The sequence below is a fragment of the Papaver somniferum genome, chromosome 10 (genome assembly GCF_003573695.1).
Source record: "Papaver somniferum cultivar HN1 chromosome 10, ASM357369v1, whole genome shotgun sequence".
Lineage (NCBI taxonomy): Eukaryota > Viridiplantae > Streptophyta > Magnoliopsida > Ranunculales > Papaveraceae > Papaver > Papaver somniferum.
In genome coordinates, this window is record NC_039367.1 from 101,406,244 (window position 1) to 101,430,020 (window position 23,777).

At 35.9% G+C, this 23,777-nt stretch overlaps 1 pseudogene; it reads right to left on the bottom strand.

The window, feature by feature from the left end:
* Positions 1-9,940: 9,940 nt before the first annotated feature.
* The window catches only part of LOC113316029, a 44,357-nt pseudogene continuing 30,520 nt past the window's right edge, over positions 9,941-23,777 (bottom strand).

Consider the following 23,777-nt stretch of genomic DNA (forward strand, 5'->3'; position numbering starts at 1 on the left):
AACGGGGGCACAAGGCCTCCCACCCCCATAAACCAAAGGGGTTAAAGCATAAAAAAAAAACTTCTCTAGAAGCCAAAAAATAACTCAAGAGACTCATAATTGAAAGCAAAATGAAAAAGAAAAAAGACTAGACGCTTAATTCTTTTCAGTTCCTTTATCACCGTCAAGTTCCATCATACACTCCCTTTTGAAAGTGTCATTTTCAATGAAAGTCTTTCGGAAATTCTCATCATCCATTCAATCAAGTGTTTCCACCTCCTCATTTGTTAATTTAGTGCCACTAGCACTAACATAAATTGGATTCTTAATTTTCTTATTTGGAGTTTTCATTCTTTTCTAATTGCTTTTGTATTTCCTTGAAATACTCCTTTCTAAAAATTATATTCTTCACAAACTTTACTTGAATTTCAACATTCTTTATTGTACAAAAAACATGATGCTCTTCTTTAGTTAACGGAACTGAACTACTAGCACAAACCTTATCTCGAATATCCCTAGGCGGTTTCCCACATAGAGCTTTGTGACCTAAGGTATCCAGTTGTGGAGATGAATCCAAATCCACATCTTTACTGCCTAAATCAGGCCCATTAATCATTTTTTGGTCCATATTCACGTTAGAATTAGGTTTTGGTTGCTAACCAAATCTGATTCTTCCAAATCGCAGTTGGATTCCCAAACTTCCAAAACCAAATCCGAATTTGGACTCTTTTTCAGCTTGAAGTTTGCGTTGAGACAGAATTTTTTTTGCTTTCTTATCAATGCGTTTTGCTTCCTTTGTAGCCCGAATATCCTCATCAACTTTACTCCAATCTTCCGAACCTATACTACCATCAGAAACATCGGTACTACAAGCAGAAATTTCTGATGAAACATCTTCGTTTCATCCTCATTAGTCATGCCTATTTCTCTCGAAAGAACTTCAAAATAATTGGATTTAAAGTTCCCAGTATCTAATAAATCATCAACCAAAGGTGTAGATAATGAACCAACATGTTTACGACCAGAATTCTTACCCTTAACCTGATGTCATGCAGAATTTTCCTTATCATCTTCAGCATTATTAACTTGAGTATTGTCGTTAGTTCCATCATCTTGTTGCACTTTATCAGCCGTAAAATTAATGTTGAACGTATCAAAACCATTAGCATCCAAAACTGAAGTTTTTTTCCCAGTTTCCCTCCATTGGCTTACTAATGCACCCTTTTTGTAGCTTCAATTTTATTCTTGTCAGTACCTCCAGTTTTCTTGATGATTTTCCGAGCAGCATTACAGTTTGCAAGCATATGTCTCATTATTTTACAATGGGAACAGAAAATAGCCTTCTTTAAATCTTGAACAATAATGTACTACCAAAAAATATTTCCATTCGCTTTAACCCCTAATCCTTTTTGGAATAGTTTTCACCATGTCTATCTCAATAAAAACAGCTGCTCAGTTATAAACAAATCTGTTTCTCACAGATAAGTCTATTCCGGTTGTTGTTTCCGTCGTAAGATAAATCAAGGTGAACATGAAACTCAACTAATAATCCGATCTTATACTCCTGAAGAGCAGCCTAGAAATATTAGTCACCTCACAATAACCTAACTGATTAACAGAAGAAGTTATTGCGGAATCACAAGAGTCTGCGACAAAGAACTGTTGTGATTACTTTTTATATCTTACCTATCGGAGATAAACCTCGAGAAAATCTTAGAGAAGATTAAACTCAATATGATAGAAAAAGTAAGATCATAATACGTAACTACAGAGAAAATACTTGGATCTGGCTTCACGAATCCCAAATGAAGTTTTCAAGTCGTTAACCTAATAATGGTTATGGAAAACCATAGGTTAATGGAAAAATCGACTCTAGTTTGCAACTAGGACACACGAGAGTGTCAAGATTAGGTTTCCCAGATGCTAGAGTTCTCTCTTATATAGTCTTTCAAATTAGGATTGCTTACAATCAAAGCTAAGGTAGCTTAGTAATAAAGCAATTGATATTTATCGTTAGATGAACTCCTGATTTAAGTTTCAAACTAAGTCTACTTAGAAAATAAGCAATCAATCTCCACCGTTAGATGGTATTAGCTTGACACACACAAATAAAATATACCTATATTTAGATATGGATGAACCGTACCTAAACGTGTATAACCGTTAGCTCAATTAGTTAACCGAAGTTAGCCATACAAACACTTATAGTTTAGCCATATTTATCTAACACTTCTAGATCAAATATGATGATCAATCAATCACGATAGATAATCAAATGAATCTAAATGTGTTTCAAGAGAGTTTTTAAAATGTTCATCATCTCATAGAAATATATATGAACCGTTTGAAACATATTCGGTTTGGTTTGTAAACATACAAAGTACTTATACAAGAACCAATTCATGAAAATAATGCCATGGTTTGCAAAACAAGTTCGCATACCTTATTTCATTAAAGTTCCAGGGACTTTAATTCGCAAACGAACCCGAGTTCATGAGTATGGAAATTCATACTTACCGATTTTAGAACCTAACCATCGTGTTCGCAAACAGAGTATGCAAACCACAGTTCCGGATCTAACCAAGTCTAGCCATTCGCAAACACTGTTCGCAAACTACTATTCCAGACCTTTGACAGTTAAACCCGTTCGCAAACACTGTTCGCAAACAAGAGTTCCGGACCTGAACTAGAACTTCACAGTTCACATACAAGATACGCATACTGTGTTATTTCCATCCATTGGTAGTAGTTCTAAAACTCTCATTTAATCATTGAAACAACCTTGGAAGACAACAATGGTAATCTTACACATACCACTAGCTTCAAGTAATTTTCAAGTGATTAATCGATCAATACGAAACTTCCCAAGTTAACATCAAATGATTGTCTCACACAAATCATGTAAGATGCTCAAGGTAATTTTGACATGACCATCTTGACTTAATATTTAGTTTCCAACAAATAAGTTGTCTACAACTAAACTCGTCAAGTAGATGATGAACTTAGCTAAAGCTTCCAACACGTATTTCGAGAAATATATAAATGAGATAAACTCGGATCGAAATTTCAAATGTGTACAATGTAAAAGTCTATATATCTATACGATTTAGTCTCTTTAGAAGATAGAATAGAATAGATTTCTGAGTGATAGATAAGTTTTAGTGTCTACATACCTTTTGTTGATGAAGTTCCTCAAAGCTCTTCAGTAGATCTTCTTCTTCAATTGGTGAACGCCGTGAAGTCTAATGCTCAACTACACACTTTTATCCTAATCGAAGACATAGCTATAAGTAGACTAGAAATCAAGTATATAGTTTTGATCAACTAAACTTGACAAACAAGCTTGAGATAGCAACGCTTGTGAGTTCGACCGAGCAGTGCTCCAACAATCTCCCCCTTTGTCAATTTTAGTAACAAAATAAGTAAACTTTGTAGCTTCTGATCCATCATGATTGATTTCCTTATCTCTTCAACTTCCTTGAATTCTTCGTTACTTTAAGTTCTCCATCGATTCTGAATGTGTTCAACTCAGCATCATTGTTGTTGAAGATCCGTAGCAATAATAATATGAAAACGAAAGTTCTCAATCATTGTTATTCAGCGTCATGGTATTATTATATAGAATCAAAGTCCAATTGTGTCACAACTTTGAAATAATACTACGGTGATATGTATCACTCCCCTTTAGCCAATACTTCCATCTTAGAATGAAATCCATCCCCCTTACATAATGATCCGTAAACCATATGTATGTAGTGTGAACTACCAAATAATTCTCCCCCTTTTTGTCAATATAAATTGGCAAAGGTACGAAAACTATGGGATCATAATAAATTCACAAAAGATAATTCATGACTAAAAATAAAACATGTCAACTTTGTTTCGATGATTTCACATAATCGAGACTTAGTGTATTCATCAAGGAGTTTATTAAGATACAAGCTAACCCCTTCAAATTCCATAACCGCTCTCCCCACAAAGATATGGCAATTAAGCACAAGTTCATTTAAGAACTCTCTCCCATTTGATGTCATTCCCAAGAGAACAACATGAGCGACCTTACTTTTACAAGAAAAAAAAATATTTCTTTGGACATTAACAAATCACATGGATTTGTATCCAGTAAAAACTCGAGTAAATTAACCACAAGAAGATCTTATTGATTAATTTATCCGGAAATCACTCAACATAATAAAACTTACGGAGAAAACATAGTACTTTCACATAATAGTGGATCGGGGAAAGATCATTACTGCGGAATTTTCTCAAAATGTTCATTCTATCTTTTATCAATAGCTATGTGTAATCACAATATTTGTTATACCAAACCCTAGTTATCCTTCTTAAGAATAAATTCTCACAAGAAGTTTCCTAGACATTAAAATGATATGAAACAAAGAAGCTAAGCATCATCTTCATCATCATCGGAATCCATCAAATAGTCTTGAAATTTATCCATTTCTTCCTTGATTTCGGGAAATTTTGTAGCAATCACACATAATTGTTCTTGCACACATTTTATCTTGGAATTGACCTTACAAACACCCTTGTGAATTTGTTGAAGAAGACCCAAGGTGTTATGATCACAAGAACCATAAAGAGTATCACATCTTTGTCTTTTGTAGAAACTCATCTTCATACATTTGATAATACTTGAATAGAGTTGCCAATGGGAGCAATGGAATGTTCACGATATATTTTCCCAACTAAGCATAGAAATCCTAAGTTCTTGTTGGATGATGTCATTCAAATCATTTGAAGAAGAATAAATCCACAAATATCAAGACCTTGAGCACCCATTTCAAGGAAATAGACCAACTCCGCAAATTCACGACTCCACCGATAGTTCTCGATCGTGGAGGGACAAAGATTAGAAATGCCTAGTTTCTCGAAGATCCTCAAGGAAATGCTAAGATCTTGGATAGGAAATTTCCCTTCTATCCAATCAAAATTCTTACGACAAAGACCATAAGAAATGGTTTCACAAGATGGTTTTCTCCCTTTGGTCTGGGAAGACAAAAATTACCCAAGGGAATTTTGGTAATCTTTGAAATCAACTCTCTATCAACAAGAATCTTTTCACTATTTATCATAGTCTTGAATACCAAATTATCAAGATTAACATCATGGATGTTAGCTTAAAAGATCCTTGTAAGAGTGTCAAATTCTTCACCAAGACCATTAAAGATGTTACCAAGATTATACTTCCCAAAAAAAGCTAAATCTTCTTTATGACCACTTTCCTTTACCAATTTCTTTTCTAGGATGAATTCACTAGAAGAAATCTTTTGAAAAGTCTTACTACTAGAATCATTGACAAATACAATTCTAATAGAGTCTTGGTCACTTGGTATAATCTTACTCATGAGAGTGGATGCAACAACACCCTAAGAAAATCTTTTTTGTCTCTCATTATTTCCATTGGAGCTTCCCATAATAACCAAAAATAAATTGAGTGTAGAAGAACGAAATTATGATCTTACTTAATTGACTCCTTTGATGATTGCCAACTTCACTCTTCCTTAGACCAATTTTAAGCTTTCATGGTGTTGGTATAGAGACCCTAAAACAAACCCTCACATTCACGGACGATATGAAAAAGGAAAAGGAAGCGTACGCATACCGTAGCCTTTATAGCTCCTCAACGGGCTTGGACCCATACCGATACCGTGTCCCATGTAAATCAGAATTATAAATCCTTAAAATCAAGACAAAATTCAAAAACAATTAAGACACACACCGTGAGAAATGTATATCAAAATGATAATTATTCTTAGCTCAATGAATAATTTAAAAAAAGTATTCAGAGCACCAGAAATATTGATATTCACACCTAGTCAATTTCTTGTCAAGGCATTCGATTAGACTTGAATAACTGAATCCTTCAATTTGATAAGTCCAACTAAGATCAAAATTAACTTAGTTTCTCTTATCCGGAATCGAATTGAACTAAACAAATGATCCCGTATTTCGTTAAGCCATAAACAATACGTACAAACCAAAATAAATTGACTTGCGTAATTATTTTCTTAAACGGAAGCAATTAAAACAAACATAGACATTATAACATCGCAATTACACCGAAATTTCGTTAAGCAAAAACACTTGATACCAAACAATAAAGAAGATACCAAACAATAAGCCAGATAAATTGACACATTTTTTCTTTACTGGAAACAATTGAATCACACACGCATCCATATACACATAATGGAATATATATCAATCATACCGAAATTTTGTTAAGAAAAAGGAAAATATATGCAATATAAGTAGGGTTTTCTTAAACATGAAAACGATTAACTAACAAATTTGTTACCTCAGATTCCGCATCCTCTTCTTCCAGAAAGATATATCAATAAGCGCAAGTTCAAGTTAGAACTCTCCCTCAGTATGTTGCCATCCTCTCGCAAGAAAAAAAGAACAATAACAAAGAGCAACCTTTTCCAGAGAAAGGTTGAATTGGTTTTAACTTACGCGTGCCGACAGCAAAAGTTGAAAACCAGAAACACATATGTTTATGCTACACACAACTCATGTAAACACAAATTGATTCAACACATTGTGACTTTTTTACATATGAGTTTCAATAAGAACACCTTATGATCCTTTGATAAATCCTACCAACATGGGATAGAACTTAATCCCGCTAAATCAAAAAGCTAAACAAACCATAAGGGTTCACATCATATGAGATCGAATATTAAGGTTATGAAAACCGAAATCATACATCCCATAAACCGAAAACACATAGCAAAAATGTAGGCATTTAAGTACAGGCTATGTAATCGGAAACCATCACAAGAAAAATTATAAAATAATAAATTTATTCATAAATGATTGATAGTTTTATTCAAAAGTAGAACTTATATAATAATCAAAATAAATCAAAAATTGTTGTTTATTTTTCTTGTGACACAAGATATACTAGTACAACCGTTGCTACGGGGGAGGGCCGACCGAAAAAATCGACGCAAAACTAAATTTTGTACTTACAGTTTAGTTCCCCATAATGGCACGGAGTCGGACTTGTAAATTTATAAAGAAAAATTGTAAAACAAAGAGATGTTCAAACAAAGATATCATATTTCAAACTTGATTGGCTACTCTTCTTTTGACAATCCATCTCCATTTCAGCTCTCATTGCAACCACTGCAGAACACATAAGAACTACACTGCAATCATTCACCAGCTCCTGCAATACCCATTACCATAATCCTGCAACCAAACTCAACAGTTTCTTGCTCTTCATCCAACACACACCTGTTATGTAACTTCACATCAGTTGGTAAACAACTACATCGCCAAAACATTCGCTGCTTTCCTTGCTTCCACCAACCCATATTCTCCTTTCAGCATTCCATACATTTAACAGCAACAACATACACCTGTAAACTTCTCAAGTAACCGACATCTGCAAGTTGGTTGTTTTCATGTATGAATTGTATAACCTAACTATGAACCAAGATTTCCAATAATCCAAAGGTACAAATGACAAACATTCTTAAGTAATATATAAAGGTGTCAGACAAATGAAGCTTAAAATCTACTACTAGTCTACTACGCAGTGCAAAGTCTACTGAATATACTGAGCACGTATGACATAATAAAGTAGAGTAACTTAATTACGACTTACGAGCAAAGGCTAACAATAATTCAAGGAAACAAAAGACAGACATGCTAAAAGTAAAGCAGAGAGTAACTTAATTACTGAAAACTGATCAACATATTCATGTTGCTCAGCATGGTTTTTAAAAGCGTGCGCTTCGCTTCAAATTTTAGCATTTCGCTCTGAAGCGGTCATGTGAAGCGCATCTTTCATGAAGCGTACGCTTCACGCTTCAGAGTGTATGCTTCGCTTTAAATTTCAGCATTTCGCTCCATAGCGGTCATGCGAAGCACATCTTTCATGAAGCTTTAAAATTTTCGCCTAATTTTCAAAGATTTTAAAAAAAAATTGAATGTTTTAAGGGGGAATAGAACACCCCACCTCACACTCATGTGGAGTAGGTTGAACTGATGTACACACCCTTTGTTTTTGATAAAAATTAGACTTATATAAAATTTATATAGATATTATCTTCCTAATAAATTTATAATTACTAGTTACGACTAATTTATTTATAAGAAAACATCCGCTTCAAACATCAACCATGAAGCGACGCTTCACGCCTCGACATACGCACCGCTTCCTAAAAATGAAAAACGCTTCACGCTTCGCTTCACGCTGTCAGTACCTTGTTGCTCAGAGACTTGTGCTCAACTTTCTTACCTGAACCTTTTTGCCGTAGTAAAGTCATCAGTACTCAAAAGTCAAGCTCCCAGTTGATGATGGATTTCAAATAGTGATTGTAATAGTGGTAAAAAGGGTCTTTTCAGACTTGTGAAGAAAACAATTTTTTTTTAGATTTAATTTAAAAAGGAAAATAAATAAAATAATTCTTGTTTAGAGAAAATTACCAAGACTAGGATTCCACCATTGACCAAATAAATAGTAAACTCTAAATAGTTCTTATGCAATTCTATCTTTAAGATCAATTCTAATATTTGCTTCAAATATGTTTTTGAAGTAATAATTGTAATCAAAAAGTATAAAACATCAAAATTTATTAAAACCCAGCATGCTTCATCAAGTTAATTCACAATTATTCAATAAAAACTAATAATTCAAATTCAATTCATGCAAATAATTAAATAATAATATTGCACATAAATAGAAAAATTAGAATTATACCAATAAATTTTGTGCCAATGGCTTCCTCCGTCGTCTCGGCTAATGAGTTTAGCTCCTCATCCCAAAAACACACTCACAAGATAAATTCATGGCTAAATTAGGTGTTTTTATTGATGAATATAAGATGAAACAGGAATTTGCAACGCTGTAAAAGTGTTACAGCGTCACTGTTACAAAGTGGAAAAGGATGAAAATAAACGATACAAGCCAAGTGCTGTAAAACAACGACACTGGGTATTGAAATTAAGACTGTTGAAGAACGACGGACTCTGCGAGTCTGTTCTTCGTGTTCTTCAGGATCTTCAATGGCAGCAGCAGCAACAACACTGTCTTCTCTGTAATCCCTTCTCCTCGGCTCTCCTGGAATCTAAGCTCTCTCCTAAGGGTTTCTAACCCTTCTATGATATACATACAACTATTTATAGGCTTTAAATCCCCTAGAAACTCGAACGAAATCGTTGAAAATGCCCATTACTCTTTACGGGCAGTTGGGAGAATAATTCCCTTTTTGTTGCGTTCCACTGTTTTGTTAGCTATTCTATCGTCTCAAATATCTTCTAGGACTTGGACTCAACTTATTTGAAGTATATCCCACGCAAGACAATCCCTTAAATCTCTCAAACTAATCTCAAACCCTAAACAGAGAACACGTTTCCTGTCTGGACTTTGTGTGGATTTTCTGACTTACCCAGCCCAATTGGATGGGTCTAGATGATTGCATTAGGCCTGTTATGTCTTTTAGAGTCCGTAGGTACCAAATGTGCCCATTGAATCTCCTCCTAAGTCGCTCAAATCTCTGCTCAAAAACTGTTGTCGCTGCTGCCTTTTTTTTCCCGCCAAAATCCAGCTTTTGAAACTTTGAAGATGACCTCCCCCTATCCAGTTCTGGTGTCCCTTTAGTACATGCCCTGAAATGGGGTGCCCCTTATCCAAATTAGGGGTGCCTTTAGCAATTCTTCTGGTTTGTTTTCCGCACTTTTTCGGGGTTCCTCCGGGGTATTCCTGGGGTACTTCCGGTACAATTCTGGGGCGCTTCCGGTACGTTATTAACGGAGGTCCAAACGCCACATTTTTAGCCAATTTCGCCGCAAAGCCTTATTTTTCCAAAAACACCTACAAATAAGTAATATAACCAAATAAGTACAGAATCGAGCATTAACAATATATACAATTGAGTTATATTAGACACATAAATGCGTCTATCAGTTGACTGAACAATTTCATGTTTTACCTAACCATAACGATGTCATCAATCTTCAGAATCATCCTCACACGTTCTGCGGCCAATGTAATAGCGCTAGTACTGACAAGCAATGGCTATACAACATTCTCCTCCAAGATATTGGTTATTTTCCCTTTCCTCACATTGATTCCAGTATTAATCTCACCCAATGCATGTCGGTTACGAAGTTCAGTCATAATTGCAATCGGGTTCAACCCTTCATTTTCAGCCAGAGTGTAAGGAATAACTTCAAGTGCCTCAGCAAATGAGCGCACACAATAATTTTCCATTCCCTATAAAACCTTTTCCCAGGTACCAAGTTGTCTCAATAACTCAATTTCAGGTGCACCTCCACCGGCAATCAAATACCTTTTGTTCACTAAACACATGATCACACATAAGGCATCATGCAAACTCCTCTCAGCCTTGCCAAGAACCAACTGGTTTGAACCACGATTAGTCGTCCTTCTCATATCCTTAATACCAGTAATCTGGATAATCTTCGCGCCATCCCCCAGAGGAACCTCCTCAACAAGATCAGCTCTCCTAAGCATGGACTATCAAATTATAATGACATGAAATTACTGAGAATAGGTTCGCAATTATTATTTGCGTCGTTTAAACATAACCCATCAAAATATTTAACCTAAGCATGAATTATCAAATGCTAACAAATACAATTGCAAATTATATGAATTTATGAAAAGAGGTTAATGTATCATACAAAGCCGGTGTGCAACAACTCATACTCTAATAAAATTGATAAACATAATTATAAACTTCAAGATTCATTTTTATAGCTTAATACCAAAATAATTCCAATTTATTTTATTATGGTCTATGCTCAAAGTAGCTTTCTCCATCAACCCTAGTTACAAAGTTTACCAAGACATGATTAAAGGTTTCTTAAAACCGATAAAAATAATAAAGAAAGAAGAAAAGAATAAACCGATGTGAAGCAACGGCGTCGTCTCTCCCCCTGTACCAGCTCTGCAATGGCCAGCACTCCGTCTAGCTCCGTCTGTCACTAACAGAGCTAATCCCCACTGCAGCCGCCAAACTCCTCTCTGTATCCGCCTCCCCCCCTTTTATTCTTCTCTGTTATTCTTTATAGCTGCTGAAAGGAATCCAATCCAAACCTAGCGAGTTTCTGCCGAAGGCCCAGTCCAATACACCATACCCAACTTCCAGATCGTGGCCGCATCACTCCACTTCATTCGAACCAAGACCCACAACAGATTCAATTCCCTGTGTTCACAGCCATGGCCTTGCCTTGCACCGATTGCCCTATATATCTCAGCCAACACCATCTTCATCGACCTTGAATTCAACAGCACCTCCAAGAAATCTTCATCCACCAGCAATGCATACTCCTCAACTAATTCACCAATACTCTCAATTCCTCCTGCCATTTATCATTTCCTTCAACTGATTGCAGAGAGCTGCTGCCATTCCGAACATCACAGCTCCATCCATCGTTGCCATCATAACCTCCTGCAAATACCATGACCACTAACTTCAGCAGCTTCAGTTCCACCGTTCTCAACCTCAGGCCACAGCACCATCTGTACTCGGCTGATTCGAAGCTTCACCAAAAAATCACCAGCAAGGCACCAACAGCACATTTCTTCACAGCTAATTTACCGGCACCCTAAGCACCTTCCATTCTCTGTTCGGTATCCATTGCCTGCGAAACAAATTACAGCACCAGAAAGCCCCATAGATCCACTATCGTTGCTGCTACTTCTCAACCATGCTTTCATTTTCTTCTTGTCTTTCAGTACAGCCAACACATGATCCGAGCCAAACAACTCCAGATATTACCTTCATTTCAGTTCAACTCCGACTGCAAGACAATCCATTTTCAGGCCATATAAACACGGCCACAGCACCAACTTTCTACTTTCTGGCCATCCACGTTTCTTCACCTGGATTCAAAAGCTCTTCTTAACTGAATTCGAACATCACCCACTGTATGAATCGAAGAAAAACACCACTGCCCAGAGACGAGTCCATGTCAAACCCCCAAATTCAATTGTTAACTCCGGCTGACAACTGACAGTTCTCCTTCTTCCCTTCTAGCATTTCTGTGGCCCCCTTGAATCCAACAGCACCTCCAAGTATTGATGTTGCTGGTTGAAATTGAAAGAAGAACTCGAGCTCCGTCTGCAGATACAAAGGAAGATGCCAAGAATTACCTTGTTCTAGTTTTCATACTCGATCTCGCACCACATCTCAGCACCATTGAAAATGGTGGTCATAGCAGCTTCTCGGGTCCCATTTTCCTTTCAACAAAACGCCACCAGCTTGAGAAATGAGAATTTCTCTTCTCCGGGAAAGAAGGATTCTTGTCATAAACCACAGATGCAAAAGTGGTCATCAAATGGACACACGTCCCAGTTCCTTAAGTATGTGGACAAAACTTCACAGCATCACCACTTGTAAACAACTAGGCTCGGACATTTTAACTAGCTTTGATTAGTGCCGCGTAACTAACAATGGTGCATTTTGGGGCAAACGCCACTTAAGCTGTAATTTTGGGCGTTTGTTTCGTGGATGATCGAATTCATTTGTACTTTCTACAAAAACACTAAAACAATGTTATTAGTCAAGATATCGAATCCTATTTAAAACAAATACGAGTATAAAATATAGCACATACGTGTTTATCATCAGCACACCCTAATTTCTCCTCGCAAAAATGCTCAATATTTACGATTGACAAGCAATTTAATGTCTTGGTAATGAATTCAATCTCATCACGCTCAACATCCCTGACCACCAAAATCTTCCCTTTAGTAAGATAATGCAATGATAGATCAGTAACCGCATCCCTAAATATACACTTCTGAATCAACAAAACATTACAACCAGTTGCTTTAATTTTCTTAATCATATTAAGGATATCATTCCTTTCCTCTTTCAATATCCTATCCGGTGTATAATCCGAAACGATACTCTGTTCAGTATGAGTTTTCGGAGGCGAAATCTGAAACTGAACAACATCAATTTTAGCGTTATCAACACGAGTTGGACCACCAGCAGAATGACTAACTTTCTTATCGATTTAAACACACCCATGTGAAAAGACGAGGGTACCCAAAAATATACCTCAATCTAAAATTTTTCCACCTATAAGTCCTTTCTCCGAAAATGCTTGTTTATGGACTGAGTCGATACAATAGAACGAATCGGTTCACACTTCGTGTGATCGTCTATGGATACGAGATCGAGACAATACGACAACAAGATAACTTGCGTGATTGACTATGGATACAAGATCGAGACAATACAACAACGAAGTATGATTACTTGATAATAGGTTCGGACTTAACCAAACACTATAGGATTGTTATCAAGTAATTAGGAATTAACGTTTGTGTATTTTACTTCTAATTATAATAAAAAAAATTATAATTACGGAAATAGAAAAGTAAAAGACACAACAAGATTTTGTTAACGAGGAAACCGCAAATGCAGAAAACCCCGGGACCTTGTCCAGAATTGAATACTCTCAGAATTAAGCCGCTATACAAAATATAAACCAACTTCGTATAGTTGAGACCAAGTAACTAAACCTATAGTTCACCTAGTTCCCTCAGTATCCCTGCGCCTCCAACTTGTAATAAGTCACGCACTTGGAACAATTCCTTTGGTTCGTATTCCAAACAGTAAAGGAACAACAAATCTGTACGGTAACAACTCTTTTCAAACGACGTGATATGAGTTTGACAAAAACCTCTTCCTTTTATCTCAATAAACTCCTTTGTCGGGTTCTTAGATCAATCTATTCAACAACTACCAAAGTAATTGTTTAGACGATGCAATCAATACTATGAATCACAAAGAAATGTATTGATGTCGATCTACTCAACTAATCAATCCAATCTATCAAAAGATAAAACGATTATAGTTGGATCCCCAACCGATCAAGTTTTGTGCACATCAAAGATTATGAACTCAAATAAGAAATATTCTTTGTCTTCAAATCTTCTTAGATCTTCAATAAACACCTGCGCACAAACAACTTGAATCTCTTGTGATCAATCACACACAGAACGAAGTCTGTTAACGATGGATAATCCCAAGACGTCTTTATATCTACAAATAGTTTAAAGATCCCCGTCAATACTTCGATCTAGTTTGAGTGAATCTTACATCAGAAGAGAAGATTCTCAAGCATAAACAAACTAGGTGCAATTAAAGTTCAATAACCGTTAGTCAATCAAATCAAGCTAAAACTAAAGAATATCTTTGAACAATAATAGATAAGAATTACTGCACATGTTCAAAGTATGTCGACATCTTTACTTTGTAAATTCTTTTTCATATTTACAATCTTGGAACCGATTTTCCACACTTCCAAACGAGTTTAGAATTGGTTCATCTGATTTCCAAGAACTATGTGATTGATTAAAAACATTCAATCACCATTGATGGGTTTAACAGTTCTACCAAACACAAGTTCGGTTCTACCTCCAAGTGGCTACTAGGATCGGTTACAATAGTTTCCAAAACTTTGTTAACTAAGTACCAGGATCGGTTTTCACTATTTATGGTACATACTTGTGATCGGTTGCACAAGTTATAGATCGGTTACACCAATTACTAAAACTTGTTAAACTACTACAAGGATCGATTACACATCTTGTGATTAGTCTCACCAAGTTTTAGGATTGGTTACCCAATGTCTAGGATTGGTCACACCAATTACAAATATCGATCATACCATCATAGGTGATTACTTAAGATTGGTTTCACTAATAAAAGTCATACCGATACATAAGTCGGGCATTGTGAATAGTTTTACCAAGATACATAAACAAGTTATGAGCGGTTATACTAAACACACATATTGGTAATCCAAAGATTTGCAATGAATAACAATACCAATAAGCCTATCGATTTCCCTTTCGATTCATAAAACAAGTTTATGAATTGTACTTCCTTTAAACGAATGTAAAATCATTGTTTCCTAGGACGAAATATCCACCCATACCCATACACATAATCACAATAGCATTCATACGATTATGTCGATGTCTTATATACGAAGTTCAAAAGATATGCGTTATACTTCGTATTATAATTCCTTAATACTACGTCTAACTAGAGTATAATCATTCACATCTTCGCAATTATGTTTTCAACATAGCAAGACTTGAAAGATATATTAGGAATGAAACAGTCCAAGTCAAAATATTACTAACCTCAAGAGGAAGGATGATGTCGTCGTTGTAGCTCTTCACTTCTTCACATTCTTCAAGTCTATGTTTCATATCCTAATAACTTTCTAGCTAACCTATACGAAGTTGACTCTAGTAAATAATCAAGCGACTCTTTAAATGAGTTTTGGTTACTAAAATATGACAACCAAACTTGACATACCAACGATTGGTGGGTTCAACCGAGCTATGCTCTAACACCATGAAATAAATCATCAATTCATACTCAATTTCAAATTAAAAGAAAATCAAATAAGAAACCCTAAATTACCTTTGATTCTGAATGAAATTGACTCCACGATAACAATTCTCTTTCATTCTTCATCTATCAATTCAATAAAATCTCAAGGCCTAATCTGAAAAAACTAATCTCCAATTCTCTCTGAATTATCTTGTTTCCTTGAGTCAGAATAAGATATTGAGAACAACAACGCTACTGTTATCTAATGCAGGATCGATCTCCTCTAATTTCAATCTCGAAGCCTCCAATTCATCTCTGGTTGATGAAGATTGTTTTTCTGAGAAGAAATCGAGAGGAGGAGGAAGAAGAAGAAGAATAAAAAAGAAAGGAAAAAATTGTTAGAGCATTGCTCGGTCGAACTCGCATGCGTTGCTATCTCAAGCATGTTTGTCAATGTTAGTGGTAAAAACTATAAGTCTTGATTTCTAGTCTATTATAGCTAAGTCTCGGAATAGGATAGAAAGTGTAATTGAGCTCAAGGACTTCATGGCGATTCATCATAAAAGAAGAAGAACTACTCAAGGAACCGGTGGAACTTCTCGATAAAAAGGTATGTGAAGACTTGAACTTATCTGTCACTCAAAATTCTATCTACTCTATCTCCTACTCTTTGAGACAAGAAGTCATATGCTATATATATAGACTGGATTATACACATTTGGTATTTCGAGCCGAGTATACCTCGCCTATCTATATCTAGAAATATGTGTTGGTAAGCGTTTCTCTTCGATCAAGTGTATCTTTACCTAGTGACGAAAGTCATGATATGTTTCAATCACTTTGAAAATTGCTTTGACGAGAAATGGTTTGTGAATAACAACTATATAACGTCCTCTAAGAATGTATCAATGATTAAAATGAGAGTTTAGATTACATAACCAATGAAGGACATAAACATTGTTGTGGAAACACATTTATGTATAAGTCCTATAACTTTGTTAATCAAGAGAAACCGGAAGAATGGCTTTGCCAAGTCCGCGAACTTCCAAACTTCTCATCTCGAGAAATTCTGCTAGAGTTGACAAAATAGACTAGTCCGCGAACCCAGTCCGCGAACAGGCGGAAAGTCTTTGCCGAGATTTTCTGCTGAAGTTTGTAAACTCTACCGGTTGCTTAATTCCGCAAACCTAGTATGCGAACTTAAGAAGGTTATATATCTGAAGATGATTTCTGAACTTAAACTTATAAAGACTAAGGAATGCAGTTTGAAAACCGTGGCTATAAAGTTCATGAACCGATTCAAGTGAATCAAATGATCTTTGCTTCAATTGTGTCTTGTGTAGTACATAAGATTTCCTTGCAATTGAACAACTCTCTAACTAGTTCATTTGAGTCATTTGAACTAGTTATGGTGAAGAAGAACATGGTTGATATGAGATGCTCATATGGCTAACCTTTTGGTTGACTATTATTAAACCAACAAGTGGATACGCTTGGATACGGTGAACAAACCTAAAAACGTGCATCGTCAAGTGTGTATAACAAGCTAAGTTTTCGATCTAACGGTTGAGAAATATTAGCTTGAATCTAAATCAGGTTTTCATCTAACGATGGATATTGTTTGCTTTGTGACCAAGGCAAAACCCTGATTTGAAAGACTATATAAAGGAGACATCTAGTATTGTGCAAAACTAATCCCCACACCTTACGTGTGATACTAGTTTGCGTGCTAGAGTCTGTCCTCCTTTAACCTCTGGTTTTCTTTTCTCAAATCGGGTTAACGACTTAAAGAATTCATCGGGATTGTGAAGCCAGACCGATACTACTTTTATCATAGTTGTGTGATCTGATCTTGCATCTTCTATCGTACGAGTACAATCAGATTGATTGGCTTGAGATTGATATCTCTGATAGGCAAGATATAAAAAGTAATCATAAACGTTTTCGTCTCATCGTTTGTGATTCCACAACATCTTGTTTCGCTACCATACGATTAAGATTGTTGTGAGGTGATTGATTAATCTAGGCTGTTCTTCAGGAATATAAGACCGGATTATCAATTGGTTCATGTTCACCTTGATTATTATCAAAAGACGGAACAAAACCTTTAGGGTTTATCTGTGGGAGACAGATTGATCCTTTGATAGACTTGTCTGTGTGAGACAAAAAAAAATTATTGTCAAAGCCTGCGATTTTTTGTCGTAGCAACTCTTAGTTGTGGGTGAGATCAGCTAAGGGAATCGAGTGCGCAATATCCTGCTGGGATCAGAGGCGTAGGAGCATAATTGTACCTTGGACCAGTGGGAGATTGATTGGGGTTCAACTACAGTCCAGTCCGAAGTTAGCTTGGAGTAGGCTAGTGTCTGTAGCGGCTTAATACAATGTGTGTTCAATCTGGACTAGGTCCCGGGGTTTTTCTTTATTTGTGGTTTCCTCGTTAACAAAATTCTGGCGTCTGTGTTATTTCTATTTCCGCATTATATTTGTTTATTTAATTGAAATAATACAGGTTGTGCGTTTGAATCAATCAATTGGAAATCCAACCTTTGGTTGTTAATTGATATTGATTGATCCTTGGATATTGGTCTTTGGTACTATCCAAGCTATTTCTTGTGTTTGATTAAAGACTCGCTAATTTCTATTAGCTCGAGTAAATTAAAACAAGAGAGAGATATTAACTCCTCGATATACTTTAATCTAGATTGAGTGTGACTGTATAGTTGATTCTCTAGCAAAGTATATTGGAGATAGTCCATACAGATTGTTAAGCGAAATATTGGGTGGTGTTGTTAGACCTCCGCTTTTTCAATTGGTATCAGAGCAGGAAAACACGTTCAAGACCTTACAAGTCTGTGTTTGTAGCGATATGACTCTCTGGACAAGAGTAGTATCTCTGATAAACGCGTCACCAGAAATAAAAGTTATGTCTCGTCTAATTTTAATAAATAGAAAGATACTTGAATCTCGAATATAGACGAACCTTGTGTTCCGACAAGACAGACAAACACTGACATGTGTGATTCTGATTACCCTTCAAAAGAAACCATCTCTATCAATGAACGGGAAACAGCTGAAGAGAGTGAATTGATTCTAAATCTTGCTAGAATCCAAGCTGATAGATTTAATCGGTTGAAACACCATGTCAATGTTCTTCTTGGTGTAATAAGAGACTGCAAATTCAAGGAAAATACTGAAGATGATTCTTCACGTATGACTCTTGAGGCTAGCCTAAAAGAGAATGCCTTGGAAATTGTACATCGCTTGAGTAAACTCTCTATTCAAGGATGCTCTAAGCAGTCTAATATACCGAGTACTTATGCTATGACTGAAAACGTTTCTAGTTCATAAGTAAATTCAAAATCTCTTCCTGTTATAAAAAATGTGATTGTTTCCTCTAATCGAGGAATGTTTACATCACGAGGAAGGAAGAGGCCTCCCAACGATGGTTTTAAGACTGTTCCCTCTAGTCATCTCAATGATCAGGAAGTATGTCCATTTTGTGATTCAAAAGGACATGCCGAACAAAAGAGGAATTTTCCTATAGGTTCCTCAAATGTTCAAAAGCGAAACAATCTCTCTAAACCGTTCCATCAAAGAAGAACTCATGAATCTTCTTATGAGAAAAAGGGAGATAATGATAGTCTTGATGTGAAAAAAATACCAAAATAAGGAAATTTGGAAGACATACTAAAAATGATTATAAAGGAGTCAATTCCCTCAGGTAAGAATCTATATTATGTTTACATTAGCAGATTCTATGATAAGTTTTCACATCATAATGGTTTTCCTCCAAAGTCTCGCAAAAAAGGGGATTATCATAATCAACATTCATTTAATGAGCCAAAGGCTCATACTTGTGTTAATTAATCACAAGTTTGAAGTCTCACCTACAAAAATCCTAGTGAGTGAGATTTGGATAGGTATACTTTTGGTAAAGGGTCCCTGATTATCTAGTTAATTTCTTAGCATCCTTAGAAGGATTGTCAGTTACAAATCAATTTACATTAGTATTTTTGCTAACTAAACCATTTGGTTTAGCCTTGCTTCTAAGCATTGTGATGTCTGTTTTCACAATTAGCCTTCTTGTTTAGGGTTTTGTGAACCCTCCTATCTCTGGGTACACACACGGTTCCTGGGTGACCACACAAACCGGTCTTGTAAACCCTAAGTCCTTTCAAAATCGTTTATATACCCTTCCTCTCGAGTTGAGATATCTCACTCTAGGCTTCCTATTATCAATGGGTTCTTCTTCATGTTCTTGGGATTTACCTGAAGACTTGGTTGATAATGCGGTGTATTTCGAGTTTGATAAAAAGAAAGGAACCTTTGTTGAAGTCAAAGGATATTTTCCTCATTCTCCTGATTCCTACTCAGATATTGGGGAGAAGATTCCAACTGATATGGTTCTTGACGTTCAACAACTTGTTGATGCAAAGAAGTGTCTTGATATGGTAAAATCTGAGTTGAAAAAGGTTAATCCTGACCTTAGTCTCATGAAACATCATGCAAAAGATCCTCCAAACAAGGATGTCCTCTCTAAAGATGCAGAGGTTGTTGTCGATCACAATCTCAAAGACCCTATGACTCGTGACGATCCTGAACCGTCCATATGATCTTAGTTCGTGTTCGGGCATGCGCTAGAGTCTGTTTTTCTTTAGCTTGTTGCTTCTTAGTTTCCTAGTATATCTTATTTTTGGCTTAGTTGGAAGAATCACTAGTGCTTAAATAGCAATGATTGTGACTACACATAGCTATTATTTTTCATCTTCTTGTTATTTTTTAGGTTTTTTGGTTTAAATTCTAAAAATATTTGGAGGATGATGTTTTTGCAGTATTAATCTTTATGATTTGATATATTGCAATTTGTTATGGGATATGTATGTTTGCGTCCGTGAACTTGAAGGTCCCATATATTGTCAAAAGTAAAGTCGTTTATAATCGGTATTCACGTACTGGTAAAGGAATGAATAGACTTTTGAAAAATACAAAAGTTAAGCCTATATTGTCAATTATTTGATGGAAGATAGGTTAAAATATTTTGTTTTCAAAGATTATGTCTATTAATATCGTTATGCAAATAGTGATCGAAGATAGAATGAATCCTTGTGTATTCCACAGTATTGATCATCCCTGATCCATATTTTATGTATTAATGTGAGGCTCCGTAATGTGTCTTATGTTGAGCACGATACAACCAAGTTGATTAATTTTTGATTAGCTTTGTTAGTTGTTTCTTAAGGTACTTTATGTTGAGCATTGTTGAACTAAATTAATCATCTTGTTTGGTTATTTAGTTATTGCTCCATAAGTCTTTTATGTTGAGCAAAACAAGTGACAATTGAATTGATTACTTTTGTAATTAGTTTGGTTGTGTATTCTAATTAGATTAATTATGGGTTCACTTGTAATTAATATAGTTGAGTATCTTCATACTCCATATGATTCCTCTTATGTTGAGTATATGAATGACTATCCTATTCATTTTCTAATGGTTATGTTAGTCGTGTGCTCCGTAAGTTCTCTTATGTCGAGCATAATCAATTAAGTTGATCACTTTTTGTGTTTAATTTGATTGCGTATTCCGATTAAATTAATCATGGGTTTACTTGTGATTAATTTGATTGAGGTTTTGGAGATAGAAAATCATTCTCATGGTTTTTAGTGTCCATTAAAATCCTTATTTTCTTTTTAAATTAAGGTCGCTCTTGTTGTTCTTTCGGGAATGACATCAAATGGGGGAGAGTTCTTTTGAACTTGTGCTTAGTGGTAATATCTTGAGGGGAGTGCGGCTGTGGAATATTAGAGGGGTCATCTTGTATCTTTAAACTCCTTGATGAATGCATTTAGCTTCAGCTTTATGATTGCATCTAAATTAGTTGATATGTATTCTTCTTTTAGTCTATGAAATGTCTCTTACGGAAATTTCATTATGATCCCGTTCTTGTACCTTTGCCAATTTTATTGACAAAAAGGAGAAGAATTAATATATAGTTCACACTACAAATACATATGGTTTTCGGATCATTGTATAAGGGGGAGTGGTTTCCATGTGAAATGGAGTATTGACTAAGGGAGAGTGATACATATCACCATAGTATTATTGTTGAAGTTGTGATACAATTGAACTTTGACACTGTGTAATAATAGTATGACACTGTATAACAATGATTGAGACCGATGCTTTCTCATTGTTATAGCTACGGATCTTCAACAACGGTGATACTAAACTTACAACCTTTGGGATCATTGGAGTACCTGGAAATGACGAAGATTTCGAGGAATGTTGAAGATTAGACATGTGGAATAGGAACAACTAAAGTTTCTTTATCTGTTTTGTATTCCATATGTATTGATAGTTTTGTCACTAAAATTGACAAAGGGGGAGATTGTTAGAGAATTTCTCGGTCGAACTCGCATGCGTTGCTATCTCAAGCATGCTTGTCAATGTTAGTGATCAAAACTATAAGTCTTGATTTCTAGTCTATTATAGATAAGTCTCGGACTAGGATAAAAAGTGTAGTTGAGCTCAAGGACTTCATGGCGATTCATCATACAAGAAGAAGAACTACTCAAGGAACCGGTGGAACTTCTCGACAAAAAGGTATGTGAAGACTTGAACTTATCTGTCACTCAAAAGTCTATCTACTCTATCTCCTACTCTTTGAGACAAGAAGTCGTATGCTATATATATAGACTGGATTATACACATTTGGTATTTCGAGCCGAGTATACCTCGCCTATCTATATCTCGAAACATGTGTTGGTAAGCGTTTCGCTTCGATCAAGTTTATCTTTACCTAGTGACGAAAGTCATGATATGTTTCAATCACTTTGAAAATTGCTTTGACGAGAAATAGTTTGTGAATAACAACTATATAACGTCCTCTCAGAATGTTTCAATGATTGAAATGGGAGTTTAGATTACATAACCAATGGTGGACATAAACATTGTTGTATAAGTCCTATTCCTTGAACCAAAGTTTGCGAACTTTGTTGATCAAGAGAAACCGGAAGAATGGATTTGCCAAGTCCGTGGACTGCCGAACTTCTCATCCCGAGAAATTCTGCTAGAGTTGACAAACTATACTAGTCCGCGAACCCAGTCCGCGAACCGGCGGAAAGTCTTTTCCGAGGTTTTCTGCTGGAGTTTGTAAACTCTACCGGTTGGTTAAGTCCGCGAACCTAGTCTGAGAACTTAAGAAGTTTATATATCTGAAGATGATTTCTGAACTTAAACTTATAAAGACTAAGAAATGCAGTTTGCAAACCGTGGCTATAAAGTTCATGAACCGATTCAAGTGAATCAAATCATCTTTTCTTCAATTGTGTCTTGTGTAGTACATAAGATTTCCTTGCAATTGAAAAACTCTCTAACTAGTTCATTTGAGTTATTTGAACTAGTTATGGTGAAGAAGAACATGGTTGATATGAGATGCTCATATGGCTAACCTTTTGGTTGACTATTATTGAACCAACAAGTGCATACGTTTGGGGTACGGTTAACAAACCTAGAAACGTGCATTGTCAAGTTGTATAACAAGCTAAGTTTTCGATCTAACGGTTGAGAAATATTAGCTTGAATCTAAATCAGGTTTTCATCTAACGATGGATATTGTTTGCTTTGTGACCAAGGAAAAACCCTGATTTGAAAGACTATATAAAGGAGACATCTAGTATTGTGCAAAACTAATCCCCACACCTTACGTGTGATACTAGTTTGCGTGCTAGAGTCTGTCCTCCTTTAACCTCTGGTTTTATTTTCTCAAATCGGGTTAACGACTTAAAGACTTCATCGGGATTGTGAAGCCAGACCGATACTACTTTTATCATAGTTGTGTGATCTGATCTTGCATCTTCTATCGTACGAGTACAATCAGATTGATTGTCTTGAGATTGATATCTCTGATAGGCAAGATATAAAAAGTAATCATAAACGTTTTCGTCTCATCGTTTGTGATTCCACAACATCTTGTTTCGCTACCATACGATTAAGATTGTTGTGAGGTGATTGATTAATCTAGGCTGTTCTTCAGGAATATAAGACCGGATTATCAATTGGTTCATGTTCACCTTGATTATTATCAAAATACGGAACAAAACCTTTAGGGTTTATCTGTGGGAGACAGATTGATACTTTGATAGAATTGTCTGTGTGAGACAGATTTGTTTATTGTCAAAGCCTGCGATTTTGGGTCGTAGCAACTCTTAGTTGTGGGTGAGATCAGCTAAGGGAATCGAGTGCGCAATATCCTGCTAGGATCAGAGGCGTAAGAGCATAACTATACCTTGGATCAGTGGGAGATTGATTGGGGTTCAACTACAGTCCAGTCCGAAGTTAGCTTGGAGTAGGCTAGTGTCTGTAGCGGCTTAATACAGTGTGTGTTCAATCTGGACTAGGTCCCGGGGTTTTTCTGCATTTGTGTTTTCCTCGTTAAC